This window comes from Cupressus sempervirens, chromosome 10, assembly GCF_028749045.1.
Source record: "Cupressus sempervirens isolate cs-2001-9-10 chromosome 10, ASM2874904v1, whole genome shotgun sequence".
In the NCBI taxonomy this organism is placed as follows: domain Eukaryota; kingdom Viridiplantae; phylum Streptophyta; class Pinopsida; order Cupressales; family Cupressaceae; genus Cupressus; species Cupressus sempervirens.
In genome coordinates, this window is record NC_143127.1 from 504,836,512 (window position 1) to 504,857,604 (window position 21,093).

The following is a 21,093-nucleotide window of genomic DNA, read 5'->3' on the forward strand; positions in this document are numbered from 1 at the left end:
CAAGAAGGTAAGCCTATTGCTTTCTTTAGTAAAAAGTTGAATGATGCTAAAAGGAAATATTTTGTGTGTGATCAAGAATTTTATGTCATTGTTCAAGCATTGAAGAAATGAAGACATTATTTGATGCCTAAGGAGTTTGTGTTGTATACTGATCATAAAGCTTTACAATACTTGGGAAGTCAACATAAATTGAATCAAAGACATATGATGTGGGTTAAGTATTTGCAAAATTTTACATTTGTGATCAAGCACAAGAGTGGATTTACTAACAAAGTTGTTGATGCATTGAGTAGAAGACATTCTTTGTCGACTGAAATGAAGGTTGAAGTTCTTGGTTTTGATGTATGAAAGAATTGTATGATGTTGATCCTAATTTTTTTGAGGTGCAAAGAGAGTGCAGAGCACCAAATCTGACATATCACATAAGTAAGTATGATGAGTATTTTGTTCAAGAAGGTACATTGTTCAAAGACATCCAATTGTGTATTCCTAGAAGTCCTATAAGGTTGAATTTGATTAAGGAAAAGCATAGTGGTGGATTAGCTGGACATTTTGAAATTGATAAGACATTGAGTTTGCTGAAAGAGAAGTATTATTGGCCACAAATGTATAAGGATGTTTAGAAATTTGTAAAGAGTTGTGGAGTTTGTCAAGTTGCAAAGGGAGTGAGTCAAAATACTAGTTTGTATACACCTATTACTATTCCTAAAAAACCTTGGACTGACATTAGTATGGATTTTGTTCTTGGATTTCCTAAAATAGTGAAGGGGTATGATTCTATATTTGTTGTAGTGGACAGATTTTCTAAAATGGCTCATTTCATACCATGTAAGAAGACATCAGATGCTGAGCATGTTGCTGAACTTTTCTTTAAAGAGATTGTGAGATTTCATGGATTACCAAGAAGCATTATTTCAAATAGAGACAGTAAGTTTGTTGGTTATTTTTGGAAGACTTTGTGGAAGAAGATGGGTACTAAATTGAAGTTTAGTTCTACATTCCATCCACAAATAGATGGATAGATAGAGGTTGTGAATAGAAGCTTGGGTAATTTGCTAAGATGTTTAGTTGGGAATAAGTTGAGTAATTGAGAGATGGTATTGCACAAGCTGAATTTGCATATAATAATTCTGTAAATAGGAGTACAGGGAAGACACCTTTTGAGATTATTACTAGAATACATCCAAGAGGTATATCAAATTTGAGAGATGTTGTTGGCAAAGAAAAGAAAAGTGTTGTAGGAGAAGAATTTGTTGATTTTATGGAGTCCTTGCATAAGGAAGTGAAGTTGAGCTTGGAATAAAGCAATCAAAAGTATAAGGAGAATGTTGATCAGTCTAGAAGACACCATGATTTTCAAGTTGGTGATGAGGTGATGGTTCATCTAAAGAAAGGAAGATTTCTGGTTGGAACATACAGTAAGTTAAAGATGAAAAAATTTGGACCTTGTAAGATCTTGAAGAAGATTGACAATGGCAATGCTTATGAAGTTGAGTTACCTAATGACATGGATATATCTCCTATATTCAATATTGTTGATTTGTATAAGTATCATAAGCTAGATGATGAAGTTGTATTAGAAGATTATCCTAAGAAGTAGATTGGAGAAGTTGAACAGATATTGGATCAGAGAGTTGGCAGGAGCACAAGAGGAAAATACTACTATGAATATTTGGTAAAGTGGAAGAATAGGCCTATTGAAGATGCTTCATGGATTTTGCAATCTAAGTTGGATTCCACTTAGATTGTGACATCTCAATGATTCAAGAGAATCATTTCTTTCAACCCCAATCGTCTGATGCAACTACATCCTGGGTTGCCTTGTTATCCTGCTTATTTTGTTCACCTAGTAGTTCCTTCATGTGCCTAGCAGTCCTTCATGTGCCTAGTAGTTCTTCATGTGCCTAGAAGTTCTTCATGTGCCTAGCAATTCCTTCATGTACCTAGCAATCTTGTTTTCTTCATGTGTCTAGTAACCCTATTTTCTTCATGTGCCTAGTAACCCTATTTTCCTTCATGTGCCAAGTTACTATAGCATTCCTTCATGTGCTGAGTTACCCTATGTATGTCGAGTGATTCTTCATGTGCCGAGTTACTCAGTGTATTTCAAGTGTTTCTTCATGTACCAAGTTACCCAGTGTATGGCAAGTGTTTCATCATGTGCTGAGTTACTCAATGCATGTCAAGTGTTTCTTCATGTGCTGAGTTACCTAGTGTATACCGAGTGTCAGTATTTGGATGTGATTTTGTGAGCTGACTTGCGAGATTTATTTCATTTGTGACATTTATGTTAAGATCTTTTCTTGGGATGAGTTTAGACTATTTTTAGGTCAGCCTTCCTCTTATGTAATGATTATATAATGATCTGTAAGCCATTTTGGCAATTATAAATAGAATGTTTAAACTTAGAATAAGGAAAGCTTCACAGAGAGTAGATGAGGGAGTAGAATTGAAAGTGTGAATTTGTAGTTGGATCTTTGAATGTGAATATATTTGTAATTGGCTATAACCTAGAAGGCCTTATAGTTGGGCATGTATGAAGACATCTTGATGAATCAATAAAAGTAATTCACTCTTCTTCCTCCTTTGGTTGCTATTATTTATGTTCATTCTTGTTGTGTTAACTCTTGCAGGGTGGTTTGGATAGATAGGTGAGCCTTTGGCCCTAGTTATTTAACTTTTGGCTTGTGTCATATTTATAAGACTAGTACCTTATCTAGTGGGCAATAGAGTCGATTATTGGTAGGAGACCTTATTCAATCAGCTTGTAATTGAATCTATCAACTATAATCACCTATTTCCATTCTTACATGATACCCTCTTCATAAACTCATGAATTTTGCCAATTTATTGAAGCATTTATATAACTCATCAAATTAAAAACAACAATATAATCAATATACACCCCATCCAGAATGCATTCAATCAGATGAAAATTATTCAAATGATCTCAAAATTGATAAACTCATGAAAAGGAGATAGAAAAATAGTAACACAAATTTTGGTGTAAATATCCCTTTCTATTATCCTTTTTGCTGACTAATACAATAACCAATAGGAATCATACTGACACTGCATTTCTATTTGTTATCATAAAAATATCTCTAAAAATAAACTTAGAATAACTACATATGACTGGACTGAATGTATTTTCTTGCAATAACTGAAGACATACAAAAAATTTTGGACCATCACAATGCCCTGAAAACTCACTTATATAGGCATGTGTTGCAACAAGCAATAGGAAAATGTGATTTATAGGTGTCCTTTACACAAGAGACTTGAAACACCTATTAGAAAAGACAAGACTGCAAACAACAGAAATACATGCAAATCAAATATTCCTTTGCGGGTCCCTTTCTATTACATTTCATTATTTTGATTTGGCTGCAACTTTGATTCCTTTGTGTATGCAACTACTAAGCCCACCAATGATGAAATCTATTCTAAAGATTGGAAACTAATCTCATCCCATGGGTTTCATCATCATTATAATGTACTATCAGAGTCACTCTTACCTATCACTATTCCTTGGTTATACCAATATCCTAGGGTAATGGTATTGTCACTTAATATGAAGCATTAGAGCTTTAGAGGAAATGTGGCTATCAAATATAAAAAAATAAGCATTTTCTGCTTCCTTAGGATTATTTTCATTCAAAATCATTCCTCTACCAAAATATGTCCCTTTTTTGAGAAGAAAGACGTGCATTAACAAAAAGTAAGAGTAATTATACACATGAAACCTATGAGTATAAAATCTTCTTCACCCTCTCCAAAAACTCTGCACAGGGCTCTATATATCTATATTACCCTGGTATTGAAGTATAGTTTCTTGAAAATTACTTTAGAGAATGATGTTATTGCTAACAGGATTCTAATTTTGCCAAGTTCACCCTTTGCTCTTTTCACTACCTTAGTGGCTCAATCACATCTCTTTACCATAGTCTCAAGGAGATCATAATCCACAAAAACACCCAAGATTACTAGTGTTCCTCAATCAAAATTCCATATACTGGCAAGTGGAGTAGACAACTTCCTCTCTGTAAACCATCTTTTTAGAAAATTTAAATCAGTTTGAAAGGTATTAGCATCCCAAACCCATTTGCCTTCATTAAGCAATCCTCCTACTATCCACAACCTAAGATTTGATGAGTCCATTGGAGGCATTCATTGACTATACTTGTAGGACTAGAGCACAACATAAATTATAGTATAGCTACTTAATTGAAGTTCTTTCTTATTCCTTTCTCCAATTCTGCAACCTTTTCATGAACAAATTACTTCACACACTTGCCAAATAGAATCTTCTCATTAATAACTTCTACTCAGAAAAGGCTTGACATATTTATTTGCATAAGGTGGGACTAAGAAAATCTTCTATGTTATACTCTTTTTTTTTTACACATGCAAAGCTTTCATATCAAATAAATACACAGAGAGGCACCACCTTTTGTTTTTAAAATCTGCACTGTCGATCTTAACAAATCATGTGATCAAGAGATGCAGAAAGAGGTGATAAGTATTCCACTTGACAAGTTGGTTAGTCAATCCAATGAGAACATACCACATATATAGCTCTCTTTATGGTGGCATCTCCATTTGGATCCATTGGCAACTAAGGACACGTGTCGACAAGTCTCTACCTTTCTATACATAATAGAACAAGCACCTTGCCACAACAAAGTAATGACAACCATTGATTTAATCTTGATCATGTGGATGACATGCAACTACATTGCATAGAAGAATAGTTGTGGGCCCCATATTCACTATCTGACATGGAGTATCCTCTAAGAAACTCTTCATAGTGAGATATTGATAGCTATTGATCTGAGATCAATCCAAGGGTAAAGAAACTGAATGAACTTCTTAAGATGATGTGGGTCCCATATTCGCTATCTGACATGGAGTAAACCATGCATATCTTTTTTGTGGTGAGATATCGAGAATTTTTTATCTTAGCTTGATCTGATGATCAAAATCCCTCCTGCATTTTATGAATGGGGGGCGGGTCTAGAAGACTGATGACATGATAAATTTTGCACAGTTGGTGAAAGAAAAAACAATATTCTAATTATAGTCATCTTTCCACGTTGCTTGGGTTCCATTGTATGCTCATTTCATGGCAACTCACTAAATCACTAATGGCAAGAGGCCTAGATTTTTCAATTAGTGAGGTAGTGAGCTTCGGTGACTTAACAAAACTCGGCATCAAAAAACAAAAGCATGTCACACCACAATTACCCACTTAGTAGTTCTGACATGGCAATGATATCATCATTTATTATGCCACTTGGGACTCTTAATGACCACTAAGAAGTTTGACAACTACTATGACATGGGTTTCCAGGTTGATCGCTACCTCGCTATTGGCAAGAAACTTGAACTCCCTGACAAAAAAGACATGAGTACCAGAGCCTAAAATATTTTTGAGATCCTCGATTACTTTTCTAGCTCAAGGATCAAAACAAAGTTCATGTGATTAAAAACCAACACAAAAATTTTCTAGTCACTGCCTCCATTTATTTGGGCATTGCAGCTTAGTTTGATGGCAATCGCGATGTCATGATGGTCACTTAACTCACATCTTATCAAAATGACAAAGTGACAGCCCTTGATCTTGTCACTATCAAGTGGTGCACCTTAAAAGGAAAAGAGATGCAGGGTGCAAAATCTAAAGAACATAAGGGAATATTCAAAAACTTTTTAAAAAAAATTTCAAGCCCGAGTTTTTTTAAAAACACAAGAGACCTAAGGTTCACTTAAGGTATTATATTGGCTATGTTGAGAGACAAACTTGGAGAATTTAATAGATTTCAATAACACATGAATTAGGGCACAACTAAGGTATCCCAAAATTATGAAAATTATGAGGAATGAAACCCCTTGTCTACAAAATGCAAAGACCTAAACTAATTTTTCACCAAAATTTCAGACTTTTTCTATACTGTGAAAAATCAGGCCAATAGTGGCTCTATCTAGGGATGATAGACTACTTGAGTCTATGCAAGAATTCAAAATCTACGAAAGAGTAGACCACATATTTGACTTTTTAAATGACAACTTCTTTAGAGAGCATAGAGCAACACACAAAAATAAGAAACCAAGCTGTACAGAGAAAAACACAAGGATCTACAAAATATACACAATGTACAAGCATAAGGAAACCCTAAACCATTGTTCATGGAAAAGTAGATACCTTAAGAAAAGTATCTCTTCAAGAATTGTCCATGAACAGGAAATTCAATAATATCTCCAATTAGATCTCTCAGCAAATATGAATCTTCTCCATGTGTATCACAAATGTTATATGGGCCAAGCCAGATTGGGTCAAATTTACCATTCTTTCCTTTATCTTCCACTCTATCATTCCACATTAGTACCATGTCACCTATTTTGAACTTTCTCTGAATGGCTCTTTTGTTATATAAATGCTTCATTTTTTATTGCAACTTGGCATTTTGAATAGAAGACTCTTTCCTTGCTTCCTCTAGTTGCAATATGTCATCCATTTTGAGTTTCATTTCATCAATGACATCATCTTTATACAATTAAACAAATTTATACATCTCTTTTAGGTTATTTTGTGGAAGTCTAGCTTATATACCATAAACTAGGTCAAATGGAGCACATTCAATGGCCCTTTTCATAGTAACCCTATCAGCCCATAGGGCTAATAACAATTTTGAATCCTAGGCTTTCTTATTTTCTCCTAAAATCCTCTCAATGATTTTTAATATACTCTTATTACTTGATTCTGCCTGACCATTTCCTTGGGGATGATAGGGTGATGATGTGTACTCTATAATGCCATATTTCTTACAAAAAAAATTATATTCCTCAGATCTGAAACACATAGCATTATTTGTTACAATCTTTTGTGGGCACCCAAATCTGGTCACAATATTATATAGAATAAAATTAATCACCACCTTACTTGTTGCATTCATAGTAGGGACTGCCTCAACCCACTTGGTGAAATAATTAGTGGCTACTAAGATCCATGAATGTCCACCACTAGATTTATTTGTGATCTCACCTATAAAATCAATTCCCCACTGTTGAAATGGTACCTACACTTCAACTGGTCTCAATGTCAAATTCCTAGAGAATTTTAACTTTCCTTTAAACCTTTGACAAACATCACAAACCTTTACAAACTCATGAGTATCTCTGAAAAGTGTTGGCCACCAAAAACCAGCCCTAAGAATTTTATGAGAAGTGGTTTTAGCCATATAATGACCACCACACAAACTTTCATGCATATATTTCAAAATTCTTTTAGACTCAATCTCATCCACACACTTTAAAAGTACCCCTTCCATATTTCTCCACCATAATTGACCCTACACTATAACATACCTTATGGCCTACAACTTGAGGGATCTTTTCTAATTGTCTATTAACTTTGATGGAGATTTCATATTTTGCAAATAATAAATTACATCTTTGTACCAATTAGAGGTATCCATATCACAAAAAGTATCCTTGCAACTATCATCAAGTTGATTAATTTGGTTTGCCTCTAGATTGGCTTTTGTCATCAATTTGGCCAAACCTTGACCCCTGACTAGTTTGGTAATCTAAATATCAATATTAAACTCTTGTATCCTATAAATCCATCTACACCTCCTGCCAGATACCTCTTGTTGTGAAAAAATGTCCTTCACAGCAGCAGTACGAACAAAAGCGATGATAGTAGCTCCCACTAAGTAACATCTAAAAGCCTTGACTCCCTTCACCAGTGCATATGCCTATTTTTCATTGATGTCATACTTAATTTTTGTTGCTTGCAAACACTTGCTAAAGAATGCAATGGGCTGCTCATTTTTTTGTAACAATATTGTAGCAACAATGTGAAATGAGGCCAAAAATATATATGCATTGGTTTATCATAATTTGGAGCTCTGAGGACAGAGGCATCTTTAATAGTTTGCTTAATTTTTTGGAATGCAATACTAGATTCACCATCCCATTTTATCTCAGATCCTTTCTTTAGCATCCTTGATATAGGCCTACTAATTTCTACAAAATTTGTCACAAATCTCTTAAGAAAGTTTATTTGTCCAAAGAATGACTAAATTCCTTTAACATTTCTGGGTTTTTGAATCTTGTCTATTGCTTCTACCCTTTCAGGGTCAATCCTCATTCCATTCTTACCAACTAAATGTCCTAGCAACCTTCCTTCAATAACACCAAAATTACACTTCCTTGGATTCAAAGAAATACCATACTTAAGGGATCTACTAAATACCATTTCCAAATGTAGGCAATGATCATTTTCATCCTTGGAATAGGTAGTGAGGTTGTCCTGATATACAACAAAAACTTTGTCAATAATATGAGCAAAAGCGACATCCATAGCCCTTTGAAAAGTAGCTCCAGCATTAGTAAGCCCAAAAGGCATCCTAACATAAACATAAGTACCCCATGGAGTAGTGAAAGAAGTCTTAAACTATTCTAATTCTTTAACAACCACTTGATTGTAACTTGAAAATTCATCCATCATTGACATAAGCTTTGAACCAGTAACCCTTTGCAACATAGCTTCCATGTTTGGAAGACCATAATTATCTTTTAGTGAAGATATCTTAAGATTCCTAAAATTGACACATAACTTTATATCTCCATTTTTCTTCTTGATAGGAACTAAATTGGATACCCAAGACGAATGTCTAATAGGCTTTATGATTCCTGTATCTCTCAATTTGATTAGTTCCTCTTGCATTTTGGGAGCTAGAGTTAGATTTATTGGTTGTTGTTTCTACCTAAAAGGTTTGGCATCTAGTTTCAAATGGATTTCATGCTGAAAAAGATCCTCCCTATAGACCTTCAGGTCATCATATGACCATGCAAACACATGACTATACTTCCTTAACAAGTCTATCAAATCTTTCCTGATTTTAGGAGACAATTTCTTACCAATATACAACCTTTTAGGTGTTTCTTAGTTCCCAAGTTCACCTCCTCAAAATCTTTCACATTGTATTCATTAATATTCATTTGTGACCTATCCTAGTTGTCAAAATTGTTTTCTAAAACAACTAGATCCTTAGGGATTTTATTTGTCTTTAATTGCACAACTTCCTACCAAAAAATAGTATCTTGTCCATCTATATTCTCTACATAAGCTGCACAATCAATTTCTTCTCCTAACAATGTACTATCACAGTTCAAAAATCTCAAGATATCCTTATCATCTTCAAACACTTGCCAATTTTGAACATTATCAGGTACAGAAGGTCTAGTTTGAATCTCAATCTTAGACACTCTAGAAAATGTAATATCATCAAGTTTTATTGCTACGTTTGCTAATAAGTCTGACATCTTATTATTTGTCCTATCTTTCCAAATTATCCCAAACATATCAAAACATTCAATCATATCCCATACTACATTTCTATACTATTTTAACCTTTTGTTCTTTGACACATAAGCATTTCTTACTTGGGGTACCACTAATTCAGAATCTCCTACAACATGTAAACACTTTATCCCATGCTTATGAGCTAATCTAACACCTAACAATAAAGCCTCATATTCAGCTATATTGTTAGTACATGGGAAACTTAAAGTAAAGGAAAACTTGTATGTTACCCCTGTTGGAGATATCAACAAAATTCCTGCACTAGATCCATCTTTGCAACATGCACCATCAAAAACATAGTCCATACATCACCCTTGTCTATCTTTGTAACAACTTCCATTTCCATCTGAGACGTATGTTTGGATTTCTTCAAAGTCAAAATTTTAGCTCTAAATGCATTGATGTTTGTATCCACAAAATTTTTCATATTGTCTTCTATATCTTCCTCTATCATGTATATACTTTTAGACTCCCTATTGACTTTTATCAAATTCCCCTCAATATTAAAAGTGGTAAATGACAAATCACATTGTAGACTCACACCCATGGAAACACTCCACTTTCTTGATAATAACATGCCATATTGAGGTGGAATGTCAACAACCAACACACTCATATTAAGTTCTTTGTTAGGATAGGTTATTAATCTATATGGCAAAAAATCTATAGTGCCTATGACTATAACTTCTCTTTTATCCATAGCACAACATCTTCCTTGAGTAGTATCCACCTCTAAACCTAATTCCTTCATTATTTCAAAAGGCATCACAGTATTGAAGGCACTAGAGTCAATCATGCAATTTTTTAATGCCTTACCATTTTTCTATTTAATAAAATACTTTAAAAAAATGGTTCAACATTTCCCAAACACTTATTTATAGAATTATCCAAAAACATTTGAGGAATTTGAGACACAACTACTTCAGCTTCACTACCTTTACCTTTTCTTTACTACTCTCTTTGGGACTATTGTTTTCATTGCACTCATGTCTCACATTTGTACCAGTATTTCCCAACCATGCTAAAGCTTTATCTCTATGTTCAAGGATCCTTAATAATTTAGATAAAGGAACTTTGACAGTGATTTTTGATAACATTGTAGTCATATCTATAAAAGAATTAGATGAGCTATCAATGGTTGTATTCCTCTTATCATGATGCTTATCAAAAATACTTACCTTACCTTGGTGATTCTCATCACTTGTAATGATTGCTTTTGGTATCTTCTCATCTAACTTCTTCATAACACTATTTCGGAACTCACCAACTTTAGGATTATTTTCCTTCTTTGGTTCCCACTTTTTATTTGTAATCTTAATCTTCTTAGCAAGGATCTCTTTAGGCTTCATAGCTTCCCTTTTTTAGGATTAACTCCCTTTATAAACATGCCATCCACCTTATAATTTCCTTCCCTTTTAGCCTTGTTTCTAGTCTGTACATGAGCTATCATGTTTGCAATAATTTGGTCAATCTCTTCCCTAGAAGGATTCCTTAAAGTGATTTCTTCTTTGGCACTTACCATTTTACATACAGTGTCTTCGACATCACTCTCATCATAGAACACTTGTTGTTGCACTTTATTCTAAAACCGCCTTTGCTCATTTACATCTCTATCATAATCCTCATAGTCAGAATGATCATAATGTGATTCAAACATGTTACACCCTACATCCTCTTGGTCTTATTCATATTCTTGACATTTTTCTACTACATTTTGATTTCCAAGAAAAGACAAGGCTACTGCACAAGATTCAAGAGCATGGGGTAATTGACACACAAAACACCATATGGGTTCAGCAGTGGATTTAGGTTCATCTACTACATTTATAGAGTTTTTCAATAAGAGATCAGGGGTGACCTTGTTGTTTGTATTCTTGGGGGAAGGGACATTAGGCTGACCATCTTTCTAGGTGGTAGTAAAAGGGAAATTTTGCAACCTATTTTGTCTATTGAAATTTGATTGTTAAGGGACCCTATTTTTAGTAGGATTCCTATCATTTTTCACCTGAGGGATATTTAAATTCTTTATAGCATTTAAAACTTGACTTATCTCACCAGGCTCTTGCTTCTTCCCACCTACACCTTTGCTATCCTCCTTTTTGTTTCCCTTATTTCCAAACAATCTAGGGTCATCTCTCTTACTTTCAAGCCTTCCTAAAATTATCAAATTATTTTCCACATTTATGGTAATTTTGAAAGCATCTCTTAAAGTCCTAGGCTCTTTATCCCTAAGTTGGTATGCCATTTTACCATCAAAAGCATTCAAATAAGTAATCAAGCATACCTTATCATATAATTGCATGCCCTGCATTAGCTTGTACATTCTCTTCTAGAATCTAATTTTAAATTTAGCGATAGATTCATTAAGTAACCTCTTAATATTATTGAATTCACTCAATATGTAGCTCTAATTTTGCTTGTCACCATATTGTTCCTTGAAATAGTATTCAATATCCTTCCAATCAACAATAGATAATTCAAGAAGTCTCTTGAACCATTCTCTAGCATCTTCAGTTAATGACTGAACAAACAACTTCATAATAACATTCTCAGCCTCAACCTCATAATCACTCATCATATCAAGAAAACTCCTCAAATGGTCTTCACAAGTTATAGCATTGTTCCTAGCAAATTTAGGAAATCTTTTTCTCATTTCTTAGGGAATAGGATTAGGGTAACTAGGGATTCCACCAAAACATATTTGCCTATAGCCTTCTAACTAGACAGGTCTTTTGTGTAAATCAAGCTTAGGATAATGGTCAATATCTTTCCTCGTGTTACCCACAATATTACTAGTGCTAGCATCACCAAAAGATTTGTTAAGATCTACTTTATGTGAAAATGAGGATAAGAAAGGAGTAGATACCTTAGTAGTATTTTGATTTGCATTATTAGATCCACCATCATCTTTAGGCATAGCTACAAATTGCCTTTTAGCATTCTCCAAGAATTTGATCTTATTGTTTATCTTAGCTATGGCTACTTCACTTTCTACAATCTCCAATTTCTTAACCAAGGCATCCTTCTCTTTTCTTTTCTTTTCCAACTCAATATCTAAAAGTGACATGGAATCATGGATCTGAACAAATTTTTCTAGTTCATTAATCTTAACACTAATCTCCTTTTGTTTTCCCTTATCTTTAACTTCGATAGTATGCCCTATATCCTTCACTTTGTTGTTGTTAGCTTCTAGAGAACTATAGTTTTTTATTTTTTGTATTACAAGTCCTTCGAGGATTAGGTTCTAAGTTTCCAATAGCTTTTGTTCTTGTATTTTAAGCTATTCAACTTGACCTATAATCTCTAGTTGCCATGCCTTAGTTGCTATTTCATTTTTCTTCTTTAGAGTAGCAATTTTCCTAAGTAATGTTTGTTTTTCTTCAAATGATTTTGTAATCTTTTCCTCCCTTTCCTTTTGTAATTTTTTATTTATGCCTTCTTGCTCAACCAATTGCATTCTCAAGACTTTGATCTCATTAGGATCTAGGATAGTAAACTCAGAACTAGCAGTTTTTTCATCATTGAAACTCTCAGGATCTAGATGTTTTGGTGCTACTTCTTCTTGAGAATAGTCGGACAAGAAAGTGTTCATACTTTATTGAAAAATATTATTGATATTCCTTTTGTCTAAACTGGGTGTATTATGCAACTCTGCAGTTTCTTGGCATATTACTTTAGGTGTGCTAAAAAAGTCATCACTAGATAGCCCAAGATGGGATCTAGAACTCTGGCAAGATGATTCCCTTTCCATAGGAAAAAAATGAACATTCTCTCCCCTTATTTCTTGCTCTTGGGGATGGTCTTCTCTATGCATCTGAGATCTCTTCATAGCCCAATTTTTTCTTCCCCTAAGAGGGAGATCAGTTTGTAATTTCATTCCTAGTTTTTTCCTCACATTTTCTCATTTGTTTCTTTTATTTTCCATGATTTTGAGATAACAAATCTTCTAAATAATGACACTAGTTAAAACCTTATGACTCACCACCCACCCTATGAGAATGGGAAATTTTTTTAATGGATCACACTTCTTTCACTAAATTCCATAGACAAAATATGAATAACCCTCGAGACCACAGAAAATATCTCAATAAAACATCTACCTTAGACTCTACCCAAGGGAAATAAAATCTTAAATGATACAGTAGTTTATGACACATAAAGCATTGTACCTAGTAGAGTCACCATTTTTTTGGAGTTTTCAAACTACTGAGCAACAAAATGCTCAATACTTGAATGAAAGTGCTCAAATAATCTAAAGATTAGCTAATTTTCATAATCAATTACACAAGTAGATCATCTGGACCTAACTTCAATGAAACCAAGGATGGTTTCCTACTCTTAAGGCTCTACTAAACCAAGGTGGGTATACCTAGGGATGATTCTAAAGCAAACTATTGTATGAAATTATCTTAGTTTCATTCTGATTCTCATCTTCTATCCTTAGGCACATAAGCAGTTTATCAATTTCTTTTAAACTCTCAAATCCATATGCATCCCTTATAAGCAAATTTGGCCCTAATTCTCCTAGATTTTACAAGTGTTCCTAGGAATAGTAGCTACCTATGACTCAGAAAACTAGATGTAAGTGAGTGGTGACTAGCATTACAACCTTGAACAAAATAATATATGAATGATTTTGAATTTACCATAGTTTTAACATGTAGAGGTAGAATTTACTCTTGATCATTTTTTATCAATACACACCCCATCTAGAATGCATTCAAATAGATGAACATTATTCAAATGATATCAAAACTAATAAAATCATGAAAAGGAGATAGAAAAATAGTAACACAAATTTTGGTGTAAATATCCCTTTTTATTATCCTTTTTGTTGACTAATACAATAACCAATAGGAACTCAGTAAGGAACCTAGAGAATCATACTGACTCTGAATTTTTATTCATTATCAGAAAAATATCTCTGAAAATAAACTTAGAACAACTACATATGATTGGACCAAATGTACTTTCTTGGAATAACTAAAGACATACAAAAAATTTCAAACCATCACAATGCCCTGAAAACTCACTTATATAGGCATGAGTTGCAACAAGCAATAGACAAATGTAATTTATAGATGTCCTTTACACAAGAGACTTGAAACACCTATTAGAAAAGATAAAACTCCAAACAAAAAAAATACATGCAGATCAAATATTCCTTTATGGGTCCCTTTCCGTGACATTTTTTTTTCTGATTTGGCTACAACTTTGATTCGTTAATGTATGCAATTGCTAAGCCCACCAATGATGAATTTTTTTCTAAAGATTGGAAACTAATTTCAACCCATGGGTTTCATCATCATTATACTATACTGTCAGAGTCACTCTTACCTGTCACTATTCCTTGGTTATACCAGTATCCTAGGGTAATGGGATTGTCACTTAATATGAAGCATCAAAGCTTTAGAGGCAATGTGGCTATCAAATATAACAAAATGAGCATTTTCTACTTCCTCAACCTTATCTACATTCAAAACCATTCCTCTACCAAAATATGTCCCTCTTTTGAAAAGAAAGACATGTATTAACAAAAAGTAAGAGTAATTACATGCATAAAACCCATGAGTATAAAATCTTCTTCACCCTCTCCAAAAACTCTACACAGGGCTCTATATATCTCTATTACCTTGGTATTGAAGTATAATTTCTTGAAAAATTATTTAGAGAATGATGTTATTGCTGACAAGATTCTAATTTTACCAAGTTCACCCTTTTCTCTTTTCACTACCTTAGTGGCTCAATCACAGCTCTTTACCAAAGTCTCAAGGAGATCATAATCCACAAACACACCCAAGATTACTAGTCTTGCTCAGTCAAAATTCCATATATTGGCAAGTGAAGTAAACAACTTCCTCTCTGCAAACCATCTTTTGAGAAAATTTAAATTAGTTTGTGAGGTATCAACATCCTAGACCCAATTTCCTTCAATAAGCAATCCCCCTTCTACCCACAACCTAAGACTTGATGAGTCCATTGGAGGCATTCGTTGACCATACTTGCAAGATTGGAGCACAATAGAAATTATAGTATAGCTACTTAATTGAAGTTCTTTCTTATTCGTTTCTGCAATTTTGTAATCTTTTCATGAACAAATTACTTCACACACTTGCCAAATACAATCTTCTCATTAATTGCTTCTACTTAGAAAAGGCTTGAAATCTTTATTTGCATAAGGTGGGACTAAGAAAATATTCTATGTTATACTCTCTTTTTTTTACACATGTGAAGCTTTCATATCAAATAAATACACATAGAGGCACCACATTTTGTTTTTAAAATTTGTGTCATCAATCTTAACAAATCCTATGATCAAGGGATGTGGAAAGAGGTGACAAGTATTCCACTTGACAATTTGGTCAGTTGATCCAATGAGAATGGACCATGTATATAGCTCCCTTCTTGGTGGCATCTCCATTTGGATCCACTGGCAATTAAGGACACGTGTTGACAAGTCACTACCTTGCTATACATAATAGAATAAGCACCTTGCCATAGTAAAGTAATGATAGCCATTGATTTGATCTAGATCATGTGGATGACATGCAACTGCATTGCTTAAAAGAATAGTGGTGGGCCCCATATTTTCTATCTTGCATGGAGTATCCTCCAAACAACTCTTCATAGCAAGATAGTGACAGCCATTGATCTAAGATCAATCCAAGGGTAAAGAAATTGCACAAACTTCTTAAGATGAGGTGGGTCCCATATTTTCTATCTCGCATGGAATAAACCATGCACATCTTTTTTATGGTGAGATAATGAGAATCATTGATCTTAGCTTGATCTAACAATAAAAATCCCTCCTACATTTTATGAATGGGGGGAAGGTGTAGAAGACTAATGAAATGATAAATTTTGCATAGCTGGTGAAAGAAAAGACAATATTCTAATTCCAATCATTTTTCCACATTACTTGGGTTCCACTGTATGCTCATTTCATGGAAACTCGGTATATCTCTAATGGTGAGAGGCCTAGATTTTCTGTTTAGCAAGGTAGCAAGCTCTAGTGACTTAACAAAACTTGAAGCCAAAAAACAAAAGCATGTCACATCATAGTTACCCACCTAGTAGTTCTGACACAGAAATGATATCATCATTTATTATGCCACTTGGGACTCTTAAAGACCACCAAGAAGTTTGACAACCACCATGACATGGGTTTCTAGGTTGATAGTTACCTCGCTATTGGAAAGAAACTTGAACTTTTTAATGACAAAGACATGAGAACCAGAGCCTGAAATGTTTCTGGGATCCCCTGTTACTTTTCCAACTTAGGGAGAAAAACAAAGTTCACATGATTAAAAACCAACATGAAACATTTTAGTCATTGCCTCTATTTATCTAGGCATCATAGCTTAGTTTGATGGCAATCACTATGTCGTGATGGTCACTTAACTCACATCTTATCAAAATGATAAAGTGATAGCCCTTGATCTTGTCACAATCAGGTGGTGTGCCTTAAAAGGAAAAGAGATGCAGGGCACAAAATCTAAAGAACATAAGGGAATATTTGGAAACTTTAAAAAAAAAAGTTCACGCCAGAGTTTTTAAAAAAAATAGGAGACCTAAAGTTCACTTAAGGTATTATACTAGTTGTGTTTAGAGACAAACCTTGAGAATTTAATAGATTTCAGCAACACATGAATCAGGGCACGACTAAGGTATCCTAAAATTATGAAAATTATGAGGAATGAAAACCCTAGTCTACAAAATGCAAAGACATAAACTGATTTTTTAGCAAAATTTTAGACTTTTTCTATACTGTGAAAAATCAGACCAATAGATACTACAATAAAAAAATCCAACTCCTATAACTAGATCTCATAGGATTCATTGCATTTTACATATGTCATCAACTATCATTTGATTCTCAAGATTCCTATTAAAGAAATGATGCCACTACAAGGACATGCATTGAAAATATTCTAAGTGGAATTAAAAGAAATAAAGTATATTCTTATTGATAAAATGAGTCTCAAGGGGCCAAATATGTAAACAAAAATGTGTGGTACTATACACCAAACATTTCCACAGAGTCAACACCTATGCTTTGGTGGTATCTCTGTAATCTTGGTAGGTGAGCTTACATAATTATCAATCATGATGGATAAGTTTATCTACACATCAAATTCATATCCCCAAACATTGTGGGAGAAGATAACAATAGTTTTCACCTTATAAATGATGTTTTGATAGGATGGAGAAAGTACAAAATAACCACAATTCAGCCAAGTATTATAAAATATATGAAATTTTAAGCCACATGAAGAAGATTGGCAACTCTTAATGACTTGCGGAATAAAATTTTTTACATCAAATAAAAAAAGGATTATGGCAACCTAATACACCTTTTTCCTACCAATTATTTAGTCAAGTTACATAATAGAAAAAATGTTAAATTTGTTAAACTATGGACAATTGTGATAAATAATGTGTCAAACACCCAATGCACATTAGACAATGCAATAGGTAATTAAAAACTTAAATTACAAAAATTACAAAAATTTACAGGGAAACCTAACTACTATTCATGGAATTTAACAATTATTTTTAACAAAAATACTTTTTAAGGAACTTTCCATGAACTAGTAGCTCAAAAATGTCGCAAGATAACTCTCTTATGTAATATGAGTCTTCACCTTTGTTACCATGGATCTAATAAGGACGAAGCCATATGGCATCAAATTTTCCATGCTTTCCCTTGTCTTAAAGTCTAGCATTCCATAATAACACTAACTCTTCTTGCTAGAACTTCCTATCAGATGCTTTTCTATCATAGAGATATTTCATTTGTGCTTGAAGCTTTGTATTTTGTGTAAGAGCATCCCTTCTTGTTTCATCTGGCTATAGAATATCATCCATTCTTAGCTGCATGTCATAAATAATGTCTTCATCATAGACTTGGATGAATTTATACATATCATTAAAATTTTTCTATGGCAATCGTTCCTAAATACCATACAATAGATCAAAAGGTGCATAGAAAATAGCCTTTTTCATTGTTACTTTGTCTTCCCATAAAGCCAGAGGCAATTTGGAATCCCAAGCTTTCTTATTCTCTCCTAGAATCCTTTTAATGATCTTGAGTAAACTTTGGTTGTTGGATTTAACTTGACCATTACCTTAGAGATGGTAACGTGATGGTGTAGAATCAATAATGCCATACTTCTTGCAATAAAAATTATACTCATCTGATCTAAAGCATGTGGCATTGTTAGTAAAAACCTTTTGTGGGCATCCAAATCTGATAATAATATTATTCAATATAAAGTTGACTACCACTTTTCTTGTTGCATTCTTTTTTGGAATTTCCTCTACCCACTTAGTAAAATAATCAGTGGCAACAAGTATCCATGAATGCTCTCCACTAGACTTGTTTAGTGTTTCTCCAATGAAATCAATGCCTCACTGCTGAAAAGGTGCTTGTACCTCCATTAGTTTTAAAGGAAAATTTCTAGAAAACTTTATCTTCCCACAAAATCTTTGGCATGCATAACACTTCCTTACTAATACTTGAGCATCTTTAAACAATATAGGTCACTAGAAGCTAGATCTAAGCATCTTGTGGGTTGTTGGTGTTGTCATGTAATGACCCCCACATACCCCTTCATGCATATCACTCAAAATCTTCTTTGATTCTTCTTCATTAACACAATTTAGAAGGACACCCTCCATGTCTCTCCACCATAGCTAACCTCTGAAATTATTGTATCTAATAGCTTGTAATTTTAGAGCTCTTCCCTAATTTTTATTCAATCTTGATGGAGCCTTCATGTGTTGTAAATAGAATATTATGTCTTTTTACCAATCTGAAGTGTCCATATTACATAGATCACTCCTATATTCATCATCAAGCTGGTTAATTTGGTTTGTTTCAAGGTTAACCTCTGTCATCAATTTTGCAATGCCTTGATCTCTAACCAACTTAGTGATTCAAATATCAATGTTGAACTCTTGGATCTTATTAATCCATCTGCATCTTCTTCTTGATACTTCTTACTGTGAGAAGATGTCATTTATTGCAGCATTTGGAACAAATGCAATTACAATGGCTCACATTAGATAGCATTTGGATGCTTTCAATACTTTTACCAATGCATATGCCTTCTTTTCATTTATGTCATACTTAAGCTCATCAACCTACAAAGACTTTCTAAAAAAAGCAATGGGCTGCTCAAATCCTTCTTAATTCTTCTACAGTAGGACAACAACAACTATATGAAAAGAATCAAAAGAGAAAATATGCATGAGTTTGGAATAATCAAGAGCTCTCAAAATAGGGTCATGCTTAATGGCTTGTTTTATCTCATTGAATGTCATTCTTGGCTATGCATCCCACTTGATCTTAGAGCCCTTCTTTAACATCTTGGAAACAGGCATGCTTCCCTCTACAAAGTTAGCGACAAATTTTCTGAGAAAATTGATCTTCCCAAAGAATGATTGAATTCCTTTTACATTATTTGGTTTCTAGATTTTATTGATTTCTACAACTCTCTCAGGATCAATTCTAACTCCTTCTTTTCCAACTAGGTGCCCTAATAACTTACCCTCTATGATAGTAAATGCACACTTTCTAGGGTTCAAATTAAATGCCAAACTTTAATGCTCTAATGAAGACTTTCTCTTGATGTGTGCAATGATCATTTGCATCCTTTTAATAGGAAATCAAGTCATCCTGGTATACTACTAAGAATTTATCAATGATGTCCTTAAAAACTACATTCATAACCCTTTGAAAATTAGCATCAGCATTTGTTAAACCAAATGGCATTCTGCTAAGCCAAATGGAATTCTGCTATAAACATAGATACCCCAAGGTTTTGTGCATGCAGTCTTATACTACTTGAATTCCTTAATAACTACTTGATTATAACCTAAGAACCCATCCATCATGGACATGAGTTCAATGTAGTAACCCTTTTTAACATTTCTTCTATATTGGGTAGGCTATAGTTATCCTTCAATGAAGATATGTTTAGATTTCTAAAATCTACACACAACCTTGTATCTCCATTCTTCTTTCTAACAGGAACCAAATTTGACACCCAAGATGAATGGCTTATGGGCTTGATGATGCCAACATATCTTAACTTTATTAGCTCTTCTTGAATCTTGGATGCAAGAGTAGGATTGATTGGCCTATGTTTCTATCTGAAAGGCTTGGCCCCTTCTTTCAATGGCACTTCATGCTGAAAGAGATTTTCTCTATATGTTTTCAGATTGTCATAAGACCAAGCAAAGACATGCCTATATTTTCTTAATAGGCCAATCAACTATTGTCTAATTTTAACTAATAATTTCTTTCCAATAAAAACTCTCTTGGGTTCCTCATTAGTCCCTAAATTAATAGTCTCCAAGACTACTAATCCCTTTGGGATCTTATTTTTCTTCAACTATACAACCTCTTGTCCAAACATAGTATCTTTTCCATCCATGTTTTAAACATAGGCAGCACAACCAATTTCTTTTCCACAAAATTTGTCTTCACAATTCAAAAATTAATTATATATTTATCTTCTTTGAATACCTACCAATTATAGAAATTATCAATAATTTATGGCATGTTCTAGAGTTCAATCTATGAGACACCAAAAAAATATATATCTTGAGGCTTAATGGCTATATTGGCTAATAGATTGGCCATCTTATTGTTACTTCTTTACATCCAAGAGATGCTAAAGGAATCAAACAATTTAATTTGGTCTCAAATAGAATTC